We start from the raw sequence: 14672 nt of genomic DNA on the forward strand, positions 1-14672 counted from the left end.
GGCTGAGGCATGAGAATCACTTGAGGTTGCAGTGAGCCGAGATCGCGCCACTGCACTCCAGCGAAACTCTATCTTGAACATAAATACATACAGCAAGCTCTCAATGCGGCCAGTGAGCTGTGAGCGAGTTTCCTCTGCACGCTAAGCTCTTGATGACTCACATTTCATCAGGAAGTTGGGGTCATCTTGACCAGGGAAGGGCAGGCATCTTGGTGGGGGGCCCCTGGACTGTACCTGGTAGTGTATCAGGTGCTGCTAGAAGAGGAATGGAAGCTGGGCAGCAAAACTCCCTGATGCCCGCTAGTCCTGAGCATCCCTGGAAGCATCCTGCCAAGTGCAAGGCACAGGGTAAGTGCTGAATTAATACTTGCATTTTGCTTGGATCCCCACCCCACCCACCAGTTTTAACCACGGATCCTGACGAGAGCTAAGTAGAGTACCAAAGGTCATTTCCGCTTTTTTTTTTTAAATGTATCACAGCTACTACAATTTGTATTTTGTATGTTTACAAAAGCACATGCTTGGGAAACAGAAAAGAATTTGGTTTTAAGTATTCCAGGAAATTACAGTCTAATTGCATCAGTTCCCAACTGTGCCTCAGTTTCTAGCCTGGAAAATAGGGTTGTATTACAATTAACTCTCTCTGACGTGTGATCAGCATTCCTAATTTTTTTGTTTGTTTGTTTGTTTTTTGTTTGTTTTTTCTTTTTGAGACAGAGTTTCGCTCTTGTTGCCCAGGCTGGAGTGCAATGGTGCGATCTCAGGTCACTGCAACCTCCGCCTCCTGGGTTCAAACGATTCTCCTGCCTCAGCCTCCCAAGTAGCTGGGATTACAGGCACCCGCCACTACGCTCAGCTAATTTTTGTATTTTTAGTAAAGACGGGGTTTCACCATGCTGGCCAGGCTGGTCTCGAACTCCTGACCTCAGGTGATCTGCCCACCTCGGCCTCCCAAAGATTCAGGCGTGAGCCACCGCGCCCGGACTCTATTCGGTTTTAAAAGCTCTCTAGGGTTCCCTCTGCCCAGACAGCCAAATTAGGGAGTGACATAACCTACAGCACAGTTGTCAAAGGGGCCCTTAATTATTCACCCATCCCAGAGGCATCGTTTGAAGAAAGTGCCTTCTTTAAGGGCATTGGCTGCCTAGATGTGTTCAAATATAAATGTGTGTGTGTATACTTACATTTTTAATAGACTTTTATTTTGGAATAATTGTAGATTTACGGAAAAGCTGCAAAGAATAGTACAGAGAGTTCCCTCAAATTCTTCGCCCAGTTTCCTCTAACATTCGCATCTTACACAGCCATGGCACATTTGTCAAAACTAAGAAATTAACACTGGTATTACTTTTAACTAAAGGCTTTTTTGGATTTTACCAGTTTTTTCACTCATGCCTTTTTTTGTTCCAAAATCCAACCCAGGATATCACACTGCATTTAATCAAATGTAAATACGTATGCTTTAACTTTTTTATTTTAAAATAATCATAGATTTACAGGAAATTGCAACAACAACAAAAAAAGTACAGAGATTCTGTGTACCCTTCCCTCAGTTTCGTTCAGTGGTAACTCCTTGTATAACTACACAATATCAAAACCATGAAATAGATATTGGCACAGTCCATAGATGGTATTAAATATACATGTATATATATATTTTTTAAGTCAAAAATATTTTTAAACCTCGCTTTGCCTCACAGCCAAGAAGATCAAATACTTTCTCCAAAAACATAGAATTTGTATCTAACTCCACTCGCTTCCAAACTCAAGTCCAACCATGAAATTATTGATCCCTCTCTCTAACCCTCCAACTACAGGCAAGAATCTGCCCATACATTCCCCAAAGCAGGAGTGCACTCTGCCACAGGCCTAGATGCCGTCAACCTCCTGGACCTTGAACTCCCTAAATTAATGGCCTCTGTGTGAGTATGTGTAAGCAGCCCCTCTCTGTCCCAGTCCATCCTAAAATCACTCCCTTGGAGCCACCACTGCCCCTCTCATCTTCTAGAATTTCTAGAAAGATAAAGAGCTAGATAACCATCTAAGTACCTTTCTTCTGCTGTTAGCTCTAAAGACAACTGAATCTATCCTAGCTAGGATGTACTCTAAGGAACGCAGAAGTAGGCGGAGTGCAGTGGCTCATTCCTGTAATCCCAGTGCTTTGGGAGGCCGAGGTGGGCGGATCACCTGAGGTCAGCAGTTTGAGTCCAGCCTGGTCAACATGGCAAAGCCCTGTCTCTACTAAAAATACAAAAATTAGCTGGGCATGGTGGCAGGCGCCTGTAATCCCAGCTACTTGGGAGGCTGAGGCAGGAGAATCACTTGAACCCCCAAGGCAGATGTTGCATTGAGCTGAGATGGTACCACTGGCCATTTCAAAAAAAAAAAAAAGAATGCAGAAGTAAATTGAATGACCACAAAGACGTTACTTTTTTTTTTTTTTTTTTTTTTTTTTTTGAGACAGAGTCTGGCTCTGTCGCCTAGGCTGGAGTACAGTGGCGCAATCTCAGCTCACTTCAATCTGTGCCTCCTGGGCTCAAGCCACCCCCTGATCTCAGCCTCCTGAGTAGCTGGGACTACAGTCCTGCCACTATGCCTGGCTAATTTTTGTATTTTTTGTAGAGATGTTGCCCAGGCTGGTCTGAAACTCCTGAGCTCAAGGGATCCATCCACCTCGGCCTCCCAAAGTGCCAGGATTATAGGCATGTGCCACCGTGCCTGACCCAGACATCGCTTTTATCTGAAGCAACAACTGTCTGCCGTTTCTGTTTCCTTACTAATTATCCAGGAACTTTTACAGGTGAACTCTGAGAAGGACAATTTTTATTGTTTTTATGTCAGCATAACTAAAAGCAAAGCTGGATAGGAAGAGGTTACTTGAAAATGATTTCACCTGAACTCAAATGAATAGGCTGGCTACTGCATAAAGCAACAGAGGGGTCCCTTTAATTTAAAAGCTCAGGACTCCGAATCAATTGCTGGTTGGGAGAAGGTAGAGACATTCTTTACTTCTGCCTAAAACTGGGGAAAATGGTGTAGACTTCTGCTCTGAAGTGGTCCTCAGTGCTGCTTTGGTCAGAACTCCCGAGAGGCATCTGAGTGCTGGCCTGTCGCTGCGGCTGGCATTCCAGGCATTTCATTGGCCCCACTTCAGCCCACGCCTGGCTCCACGGGGCTGGGCAGCTGAGGGGAGTTTGTGGCAGAGTGGGCATGGGGCACGGCCCGTGCAATGTGCGTTACAAAGGGGCTCTCTCTGAAGCAAGTCCTCTGCACTCCAGTCTATTTGAGGAAAAAAAGAACAGTTCCCATAGGGATGGGGTTTGCTGAAGCAACTAGCTGCCTGGTTTCCTCTCTAGCATTGAGAGGGAGGGAGGGCTGGCTTAACTGGGGGACGGCCTTCTCATCTGGACTGTGTCAAGGCCAAGGTTAGGCTCCAAATCCCAGAAAATCTCTCTGCAGGGCCTTCTGACTTTCAGAGTGGTGCGAATGGAAGCAGGCTCCCTTCCCCTCCAGCGCTAGGGAGCCCCACAATCAGTGAGATGGAAAGAAAGATGGGCCCAGGCAGGGAGGCGGGAGCAGGGGAGGTGCCCAGGGCAGTGGCTGGAAGGGCAACGGGAGAAGAAGCAGAGGCTGGGGGTGGGGGTCACAGCAGGTGCTGTCTCTGGCCTGTGTGAAAGGTATTAGAAGACCCCATCCTTGGTGCCACATGGACCCCAGAGGCTTGTCTTAGTCCATGGGGTCTGAGGTGTAAGACACTGACATTTGGCCTCACCTCTTAGGCTTGGATGAATTTCAGAAAGTGCTAGACTGGAGAACAGTGGAAAAAATCAGTGGAACGAGATCTGGAGCACTCACTGCTCAATGTCAATGTCAGAGAACGCAACGACACCAATGGGAGGAGGGTGAGGACCAGAGGCTGATTGCGAGAGCTCTGTTGGAGTGCAGGACCCACTAACGGGTTATCTCAGGCTTCCTGGAGGCCACGGCTGTGCCTTGTGGTCCAAGACCTGGGGAAGCCACCACTGTGTCTTCCCTCTCCATCCTCCGGTGACTTGGGTCCAATTCCTGTTGCCATGGCAATCAGTCCAGCTGGCCTCACAGTTCACTGGCCTCAAAGTTGGCATCTGTAGGTGAAGCCAGTGGGACCCAGAGAACTTAATTCTTCTCAACTGAGCTGTCTTGGAGGAACTTTTCTCATCAACCACTGGAGCAGAGAACGTCACCAGCGTCTCATTGACGTCAACATCCTGGGCCTGGCTCTAGCTGAAAAGGAAAATTCTCCCCAAGGCAGACACATCTCCCGAAGCCCACACAGGCACTTTCTATGATTGCACTGGAAATCTGTCTCCTGGGGACAGGGAGCGCATACGCTCACGATCAAGTCACAGTGTGGAGCAGGCTCCAGGACGCCACGTTCATCTCTAAGAACAGGAGCCGGTGGTTGGGCGCAGATTCCTGAGCCAGATTGCTTGGGTTCAAAACCTGGTCACTTTTTATTAATTGCATGCTTAGTTACATTTTCTGTTTGTACTTCTGTTTCCTTCTCTGCAAGACGGGGCTAATCACAGACACTTGTTCATGATGTAATACACTTAGAATGCTTAGGACAGGCCTTCCTGCATAGTAAGTGCTCTGCAAACACTGGCTACTATTCTCCCTACGTGCAAACTTCTCCCAGCCAAAAGCCGCCCACACCAAGCCCCTGTGCCTTTTTCCTTCCGCACCCACGAGCAGGCTGCTCCTGGGGCCCTGGAGCTCACTTTCCCAGCCGCCCTCACCACCCACCATGGCGCAGAAGAGCTTCCGAAGTCCTGGCGTCTCCCACTGGTCTGGGCATCTCTCGCCTCATCTTCCCTCTCCGGCCCCACAACGTGCAGCACTTCTAGGGCAGTATACTTGCTGATTGCTTCCTTACTATTGCTCACAACAACCAGCTAAGACACTGCCAAAGAAACACTCACAGTTGGCCGGTCCACGGCATCCGGAGGGGACTCGGGGGACAGGCCTGTCCTGCCTCTCCCCAGCACCTGTTGATAAGAAGGAAATGTGGGGAGGAAAGAAAGGATGCAGGAGGCTGAGGCGGGAGGATCGCTTCAGGCCAGGAGTTCAAGACCAGCCCAGGCAACATAGCAAGACTCCATCTCTACAAAAAAATTTAAAAAATTAGCCAGGCATGGTGGTATGCGTGCCTGTAGTCCTAGCTACTGGAGGGGCCAGGGCAGGAAGATTACTTGAGCCCAGGAGTTGAGGCTGCAGGGAGCTGTGATTGTGCCAGTCTGGGTGACAGGGTGAGACCCCGTCTCTAAAAATAAAAATTGGGTGATGGTTCACACCTGTGATCCCAGCAATTTTGGAGGCCAAGACAGGAGGATCACTTGAGGCCAGAAGTTCAAAACCAGCCTGGTCAACATAGCCAGACCCCACCTTCAGCAACTGTCTCTACAAAATGAAAATAAAAATAATGAAAAAGAGAGGATGGAGGAGAAGGCTGAGAGACCAGTAACAGATTCCAAAAGGACTAATTGACAAGGAGAAAAAAAAGTCAGCACTTCCCTGGAAGAGAAAAAATTCGAAAAGGACAGTGGTTGAAAAGTCAGCATGTCTGCGTGAAAGGGAAGCAATGAAGTAGCGCCAACTCCTCCCCCGTCCCGGGCACCGTTTAGGGAGAGGATCAGAGTTCTGCCAGAGAATCAGAACCAGAAGGAGATATAGATTAAGTTTATTTCAAGGAATCAGCTTACGTGATTGTGGGGGCTGGCTAGGCAAGTCTGAAATCCAGAGGGCAGGCCAGCAGGCCGGAAGCTCCCTGGAGGAGCTGACACTGCGGTCCCCAGGCAGGATTTCTTCTTCTTCAGGGAAACCTCAGTTCCGCTCTTGAGGCCTTTCAACCGATTGCATGAGGCCCACCCACCTCGCAGAGGAGAACCTTTTACTCACAGCCAGTGATCGTCAGTGCTGACCACATCTACAACGCACCTCACAGTGGCACCCAGGCAAGCGTTTGGTTGAATCATGGGTATCATAGCTTGGCTAAATTGACAAGGAAATTGCCCATCACAGGGCTTAAGATCTAGTGCTTTAAGATCTAGTGACTTCTTGTTGTTTTGTTGTTATTGTTTTTATAGAGATGGAGTCTCGCCATGTTGCCCAGGATGGTCTCAAACTCCTGGGCTCAAGTGATCCCTCTGCCTCGGCCTCCCAAAGTACTGGGGTTATACAGGCATGAAACACCATGCCAGGCCAAGATCTAGTGACCTTGGATATGGACCACCATGGAACAGTTCCTCTTCCATGTGGGTGTGGGGGCATGAAGGGCTGTTTTCAGGAGGATCAAAGTAACCTCTACCCCAGCATGGGAAGTCCCAGAAACTTGAGTTCCAGGTAAGGTAGTGCAGAAAAAAGCAGGCTCATGAGCCAGTGCTGTGTCTCTCTGTGCAAGGGGAAAGAGCCCCTCTGAGGCCTCCACACACATTCAGCAGGACACAGGACACAGAGGTCAGCCTGTTGTGGCCACTGTGAAATGTCCCGTTGGAGTTGACAGGAGCCTGCTCTGACCTCAGGCCTCCTCCTCCAAACAGGTGACCGTGTAATGCTCTGGTTAAAAAGCAAGCCAGCTGGACTGTGTTATCTTTTAGTGTGGGAAAAATGCTCTTAGGCCAGGCGTGGTGGCTCACACCTGTAATCCCAGCACTTTGGGAGGCTAAGGTAGGTGGATCACTTGAGGTCAGGAGTTCGAAATCAGCCTGGTCAACATGGCGAAACCGCATCTCTACTAAAAAAATAAAAAATACAAAAATTAGCTAGGCATGGTGGCACGTGCCTGTAGTTCCAGCTACCTGGGAGGCTGAGGCAGGAGAGTTGCTTGAACCTGGGAGGCAGAGGTTGCAGATCACACCAGTGCACTCCAGCCTGGGTGACAGAGCAAGACTCTGTCTTAAAAAAAAAAAAAAGCTCCTAATATGTCAGATTTTAACCCAAAGGTAAATTCCAGCAGGGCATGATCGTCAGCCAGAGCGGCAGGTCTCAGCTTCGCTGTGTAAGCATCAGCTGGGGAGCTTTTGGTAAAATGCAGATTCCCAAGTTCAAACCTAGAAGTTCAGACTTGGCAGCTCTGGGATGATGCCAAAGGTACATCCTGCAGTTGCTGTGTCCCCAAGTCAGCACAGAGACAAGCAAAAACTCAAAGCTTCCTCCCTCCCTCAACTCCCAGCCAAGACTGGACGGGGCGGGGGACTCTGGAATCCTGAAAACAGATAGCCACATGGAAATAGTGACCACAGCACCCTTGAACTTTGTGAGCACAGCAGAAGTGTGTGGGATGGGCTGGCCCATCCAGATATGGGGTGCAAGAGGTGGGAATGTGGCCTCATGGTGGCTCCTGGCTTCAGCCCCAGCACTGCCACCAGAGGGAGGGCAAAGGTCAGTGGGGATGGTGGGAGGGCTGTGTGTTTTCAGGGGTGGGCATGGCAGGGGTCTCAGGCAAACACTAACACAGTGAAGCACAACTGCCAAGGCTTCCAGCCAGCCCGCTCCTCAGGCTCAGAAACGGTCCCAGAGGAAAAGATGGTTCAGAAGAGAGAGAGAGTAAGATCCTGGGGACATCCGAGCCAAACCACACGCACCTTCCACTGCTCAGCAGCCCCTGCCCCAGACTTCCAAACAGAATTCCATTTTCTGAATCCAGACAGCCACCTGGGTGAAGGCATCTGCCCATGAAGGCTGCTGCCCCAGGCACCAGGAGGTCAGGAGGGGGCCGTTTCTCTTCCTCCTGAGTCAGGACCCTCAGATGGAGAAGAAAATCCTCCTAGTCAGAAAGAGGAGGCTCTGACTTTAGGGACAATTTTTCAGGAGGCCTGGATTCTGTGGACAATCTTTCCAGTCAGAGAGAGAAGGCCTGGACTTCAGGGACAATTTTTTCCAGTTAGACAGAGGAGGTGGTGGTGGTAGTGCATGCCTGTAGTTCCGAGCTACTCAAGAGGCCAGGGTGGGAGGATCACTTGAGCCCAGGAACTGAGGCTGCAGTGAGCCACTGCGCTCTAGCCTGGGTGACAGAGCAAGACTCTGTCTCTAAAAATAAAAATAAAAAATTGGATGGTGGCTCACATGCGTAATCCCAACACTTTGGGAGCCCAAGGGGGGAGAATCACTTGGGGACAGTCTTTCCAGTCAGAGAGAGGAGGCCTGGACTCTGAGGACAGTCTTTTCAGTCAGAGAGAAGAGGTCTGGACTCTGAGGGGCATCTTTCCAGTCAGAGAGAGGAGGTCTGGACTCTGAGGGCAGTCTCTCCAGTAGAGAGAGGAGGCCTGGACTCTCAGGACAGTCTTTCCAGTCAGAGAGAGGAGGCCTGGACTCTCAGGACAGTCTTTCCAGTCAGAGAGAGGAGGCCTGGACTCTCAGGACAGTCTTTCCAGTCAGAGAGAGGAGGCCTGGACTCTCAGGAAGTCTTTCCAGTCAGGAGGGACTGGACTCTCTCAGAGAGAGGAGGACCTGGACCTCTCAGGAGCCAGGTCTTTCCAGTCAGAGAGAGAGGAGGCCCTGGGGACTCTCAGGACAGTCTTTCCAGTCAGAGAGAGGAGGCCCCTGGACTCTCCAGCCTCCTCAGGACAGTCTTTCCAGTCAGAGAGAGGAGGCCTGGACTCTGAGGACAGTACAGTCTTTCCAGTCAGAGAGAGGAGGCCCTGGCACTCTCAGGACAGTCTTTCCAGTCAGAGAGAGGAGGCCTGGACTCTGCAGGAGAGGACAGGTCTTTCCAGTCAGAGAGAGGAGGCCTGGACTCTCAGGACAGTCTTTCCAGTCAGAGAGAGGAGGCCTGGACTCTGAGGACAGTCTTTCCAGTCAGAGAGAGGAGGCCTGGAGGACAGTCTTTCCAGTCAGAGAGAGGAGGCCTGGACTCTGAGGACAGTCTTTCCAGTCAGAGAGAGGAGGCCTGGACTTTGGGGACAACCTTCTCTGTCAAGAGAGAAGAGGCCAGGATTTTAGGCAATGGGGAATAATTAATCTATACATGAAAATTGATTGTGTTCCACAAAATAGAAAACGCACCAAGTCAGCAATCTTTAACCAAGTCAGACTTCCCTGGAGTCACAACCTGAGGACAGAGATTTAAATCCTTGCTACAGAAAGGCCTTCGCTCTAAGTAGCAGGTCCAGCTTCTGCTGCATTAAACATAAGACGTATAAGGCCCCAGGCCTGATGTGTCTTGCTGCCCAGCCAGCCCTGCTGGTCCGGCAAACCAGGAGGAATTCGAGAAAACCAGAAGCCATCTTTAGCAGGGAACAGAACTCCAGGGGGTTGTGAGCTCCTTCAGCATAAAAGAAAACGTTGATTCTGGCCGGGTGTGGTGGCTCACACCCGTATATCCCGGCACTTTGGGAGGCTGAGGTGGGTGGATAACTTCAGGTCAGGAGTTTGAGACCAACCTAGGCAACATGGTGAAACCCCCGTCTCTACGAAAAACACAAAAACTAGCCAGGCATGGTGGCAGGTGCCTGTAATCCCAACTACGCGGGAGGCTGAGGCGAGAGGATTGTTTGAACCCATAAGGAGGAGGTTACAGTGAGCTGAGATGGTGTCACTGCACTCCAGACTGGGTAACAGAGCAAGACTCTGTCTCAAAAAAAAAAAAGAAGAAGAAGAAGAAAAGAAAATGCTGATTCTGGTAATGATGCTCTCACATGGTATGATTCCCAGAAACACAGGAGCTCTCACCATCACCGGGATGTGAACATTCACTCAGGAAACCTCCTCAGCCTCACAGTACATCTCCCGGAAGCACGACGGTCCCCTCCACATCCAACACACAGCCACCGAGAGCCTCTGACCCACGGACACCGTGCTGGGTGTTCACCAGTCATGACAGGGGGACAGACAGGTGTCCTGGGCCTTGGAGAATCTAACGTCCATGAAACAGACACAGGCAAGAAATCACAGCTGGGCAAAATTACAATGGGGAGCAGTGCTAGGGAGGAAAGACCCCCAGCTTCTCTTCCAGAGGAGAGGGTGGTCTGGGACATTGTCCCCATGGCCTCATCAATGAGATCAGGGAGGGGTAACGGAACACGCCGCACCACGGGCATCAGGGTGGGTGAAGTAGGGCTCGGGGAGGGAGGACCAGCAGCCTGGGAGGGGCGTGTGGTGGCCAAAGTTGCCGAGGAGGCCAGGGTGTTGAAGCAACCAAGAAGGTGGGGACAAGTGAGGCAAGAGAAGTGGGCGACCTCGCAGGCCTCCACGAAGAACCCGCCTTTGTTTTAGGAGCGATGGGAAGACACAGCATGCTTAGGGGTGGAGGGATCTCTTTCCAGAACTGCTCTAGAAGCCTGGTGGCGGGGACTGGTAAATATACTGAAAACCAAACCAAACAAAACGAAGCCCCGTACCCTCACCCCCCACCACGGGCATGCTTCCACCACGACAGCAAACATCAGGTTGTGGGTGTGTGGGGTCACGACCTCATCCTCTGCTCCCATTTCCCCAACAGCATCTAATGCACAGTGGACACGCGGCAGACCCTTCATATGTGACTACGTCCCAAGGATCTTTATGTGTTGGAGAGGCCTGCTTTGGAGGTCACCTGGATCCAAAAAGGCACGGCTTAGCTGGCACCATCTGCATAAGCAGATGAAACCTCAGACGTCCCTCTGATCCAAACACAATATGACTATATGAGAGCGAAGAGATTGCTTTAATGTCCTCTAACAGGTTAAAGGCCAGCACAGCTAAAGTAGGGGCCACAGGTGATGGATTCAGAAAGAAAAGCCACTTTCATGGCCGAAACTGGCTAAGGCTGGGCCGGTAGCTTTTCATTTAGAAGTATATCCTGGCCCGGTGTGGTGGCTCACGCATATAATCCCCAACACTTTGGGGGGCTGAGGAGGGAGGATTGCTTGAGGACAGGAGTTCAAGACCAGTCTGGGCAACATTGCAAGGTGCTAGCTCTACAAAAAATTAAAAAGTGAGCTGGGCATGGTGGTGCACGCCTGTGAGGCAGGAGGATCACCTGAGCCTGGGAGGTGGAGGCCGCAGTGAGCCGTGATTGCACCATTGCACTCCAGCCTGGGTGACAGAGCAAGACCTTGTCTCTAAAAAAATAAAAATAGGCTGGGCACGGTGGTTCACACCTGTAATCCCACCACTTTGGGAGGCCGAGGTGGGCAGATCACCTGAGGTCAGGAGTTCAAGACCAGCCTGGCCAACATGGTGAAACCCCGTCTCTACTAAAAAATACAAAAAAGTTTAGCCGGGTGTAGTGGCACATGCCTCTAATCCCAGCTATTCAGGAGGCTGAGGCAGGAGAATCCTTGAACCCGGGAGGCGGAGGTTGCAGTGAGTCAAGATCATGCCATTGTACTCCAGCCTGGGTGACAAGAGCCGAAACTCCATCTCAAAAAAATAAATAAAATAAATAAAAAATAAAAATATCTCCAGAAAGCAAAGTCCTCCTCTTTCCCTCTGCAGGGCAGTTCAGTTGTTTCCCCTAATCCCCTCTAAACCACGAGTGCTAGTGAAGGGCCCATCGTGGTGGAAGGAGGACAGTGCTGTGGAGGAGCCAGGCTCCCAGGCTTTGAGAGGAAGCTGCGGATGTTTAACACCAGCTCAGAGTCCCCTTGAAGGAATTTTTCTGCCACTATGTCATCTCCTCTTGAAACCCTGGCCTGGGCCAGGTGCGGTGGCTCACGCCTGTAATCTCAGCACTCTGGGGGGCCAAGGTGGGCGGATCACCTGAGGTCAGGAGTTTGAGACCAGCGTGGCCAACATGGTGAAACCCCGTCTCTACTAAAAATACAAAAAGTCTGCTGGGAGTGGTGGTGCATGCCTATAATCCCAGTTACTCAGGAGGCTGAGGCAGGAGAATAGCTTGAACCCGGGAGGCAGAGGTTGCAGTGAGCTGAGATCATGCCACTGCTCTCCAGCCTGGGCGACAAGAGCAAGACTCTGTCTCAAAGAAAAACAACAACAACAAAAAAGAAATTCTGGCCTGGCCTGGAAGAAGCTGATGGCTAAAAGGGGCTTCAGAGACTCCATCCAGATCTGCAGCTGATTCTGTCCAGGTTGGAGCCACGGCAGACAGGAGAGTGGCTGTCTTGGGGACGGGGTCAAAAAGATGGATTTGGAAGTTTTGAGCCTCAAAAATGACTGACAGGTCCATGGCTACTGGAAGAAGCTTTCACTGGCTGTGGGGGGTGGGGAGCCACCACCCTCGTGTCCCCAGGAGATAGGAGAAAACTGCAGCAGGTTGCTAGTTGCCCTATTGATGATGTGTTAGAATGCTGTCCCTCTGCTGATTCCCGTAGCGTCCCTGGGTAAATGGCAGAGAGCCTTGCTGGCTCTTTGGGGCCACCAGCCAAAAGCCTGTTGCCTTTGCCATTTGCAGAGCGAGAGACTCATTCATCTCACACCTCTTAATATTTAAGACTCTGTTTTTCCCTTTTTCTGGTTCTTATGGATGGAGCCTTAAGCAGCCAACTCTAGGAGGCAGCAGGTTCATTTAAAATAAATAAATAAATAAACAGGCAAAAAGGCTCAAACACCTAAAAACTAGCAGCCCAGCTGCTTACTGGGAAGAGGGGTCTCCCTGGGCAGTGAAAGGTGAAGAGTAGATGCTAGGATTGTTGGAAATTACCACTGCATTGAGAATCTCTTTTTTGTTTTGAGATGGAGTTTCACTCTTGTTGCCCAGGCTGGAGTGTAATGGCGCAGTCTTGGCTCACTGCAACCTCTGCTTCCTGGATTCAAGCAATTCTCCTGCCACAGCCTCCCAAGTAGCTGGGATTACAGGCAGCCACCACCACACTCGGCTAATTTTTGTATTTTTAGTAGAGACGGGGTTTCACCATGTTGGCCAGGCTGGTCTTGAACTCCTGCCCTCGGGTGATCTGCCCACCTCGGCCTCCCAAAGTGCTGGGATTACAGGCATGAGCCACCGTGCCTGGTGAGAATTTCTTTAAAAAAATATATATATATACACACACACATACACACACACACACACACACATATATATATATACACACACATACATATATATATATATACATATTTGAGGAGTAAGGGTTATTGTTTTACCCCAAATCAGTTTAAAATCTGAGTAAATTTAAATTTTTGGATGTAGCACATGCTGTTGGTTGCCTGTCCCAAATCCACGCCCCCTCTTCTCCCTGCTCATAGACCCTGATTTGGTTTGGGTAACCCACCCTCCTCCCCTGGCCACGTGCCTCATGAAGCCCTTGAGGTCATCCCTTCATTTGCCACTGATTGGTTTGGGGCTGGGCACAAGACCCAATTCTGACCAATGAGGTGTGTAAGAAAGTCAGCATGGGCTTTGGGAAAGGCTTCCTCACTCATGATGAGACCCTGGGAGGAGCCAAATGGGAGAGGAATTGGCAGGGACGAAGCCAGTGGGATGAGGGCAGTAGAGCAGAGATACGGAGGGAACCAAAGTCCTTGACATTACTGAGCACCTGGATGTCACCTGTCCTGAAGCTGCTCTACCTCTGGACTACTTGGTTTGTTACTTTTTTTATTTTTGAGACAGGGCGTTGCTCTTTTGCCTAGGTTGGAGTGCAGTGGCACAATCCCAGCTCACTGCAGCCTCCACCTCCTGGGCTCAAGCGATTCTCCCACCTCAGCCTACTGAGTAGCTGGGACCACAGGTGCACGCCACCACACCTGCCTAGTTTTTTTGTTTTGGTTTGGTTTGGTTTGTTTGTAGAGATACCCCACGTCTGCCTGTGTTGCCCAGGCTGGTCTCCAACTCCTGGGCTCAAGGGATCCTCCTGCTTCAGCCTCCCAAAGTGTTAGGATTATGGGCGTGAGCCACTGCACCTGGCCTTAAAAAATGTTTACTGTTCTGATTAAGTCATTTTAAGTAAGGTTTTCTCTTACTTGCAGCTGAAGGAATCCTAACTGGTATATCCCACAGTCTAAGCAACTGTGTCATCATCAATTACCTTGGAATTTTTTTTGTAAAAAAGCAATTCACTTAACAAACAGCATCTCTGTCACAAAGGGTTCGGTAACAGCAAAAACTGCTCCCCTGTCCTGTCCCTGCAAAGAATGCCATGCAACGGGGGTTTCAGACAAGCATTGTATCTGCTCTTACATCTCCCCTTCCCAGTAAAGTGTTTGGGTGATGTTCCATGGCAGGGGAACAGATAGAAGAAGGCACAGCCTGGTTCAAGGAAGAGGGCAAATGCGTTTTCAACGATGCCAAACTGGGCAAAACTAGTCCTAGTTTCAGGTGGGGTGTCCTGGGCTTGTTCTTCACTGAAACAGACCTGGGCTGCTTTTCTTCCTGTCCTCAGGCCAGAAATCCCCCATAAATTTGTCTAAGGGAACCATCACTGGCCAAGATACAGAGGGGGCAAGAACGCAGGAGACGGAGTCTTCTTACCAGGAGAGGTGATTACAAAACTTCAAACAATCTCCAAGTAAAATCCAGCCCCAGTAAGGGACTGTAGCATAAATTTGAATTTTGGAGGGAGTCCAGCCCTCCACGTGTTTCTCTGAGTAGGAACTGGGAGAGCTTCCCCCATACAGCCAAGTCCCGTCGCAGAGCAGTCCCCCAACCACCCTGTCTCCGCCCCAACCCTCCTTATGGAGGCAAACAGGCCACCGAACTACAGCCTCCCACTGCGTTCCATCGGCAGTCACAGGAAAACCCTCATGGCTTCTGG

The 14672-nt window shown here is 50.3% G+C and overlaps 1 long non-coding RNA gene across 1 annotated transcript in view; it reads right to left on the minus strand.

Annotated features, from left to right (window-relative positions):
- Positions 1 to 1180: 1180 nt before the first annotated feature.
- LOC115833034 overlaps positions 1181 to 14672 on the minus strand; it is a 35594-nt gene continuing 22102 nt past the window's right edge. The window contains exon 2 of the long non-coding RNA XR_004028466.1: positions 1181 to 5027. This is a non-coding gene — a long non-coding RNA (uncharacterized LOC115833034). The remainder of the gene's footprint in view (positions 5028 to 14672) is intronic.

The sequence above is a fragment of the Nomascus leucogenys genome, chromosome 24 (genome assembly GCF_006542625.1).
Source record: "Nomascus leucogenys isolate Asia chromosome 24, Asia_NLE_v1, whole genome shotgun sequence".
Classification (NCBI taxonomy): Eukaryota; Metazoa; Chordata; class Mammalia; order Primates; family Hylobatidae; genus Nomascus; species Nomascus leucogenys.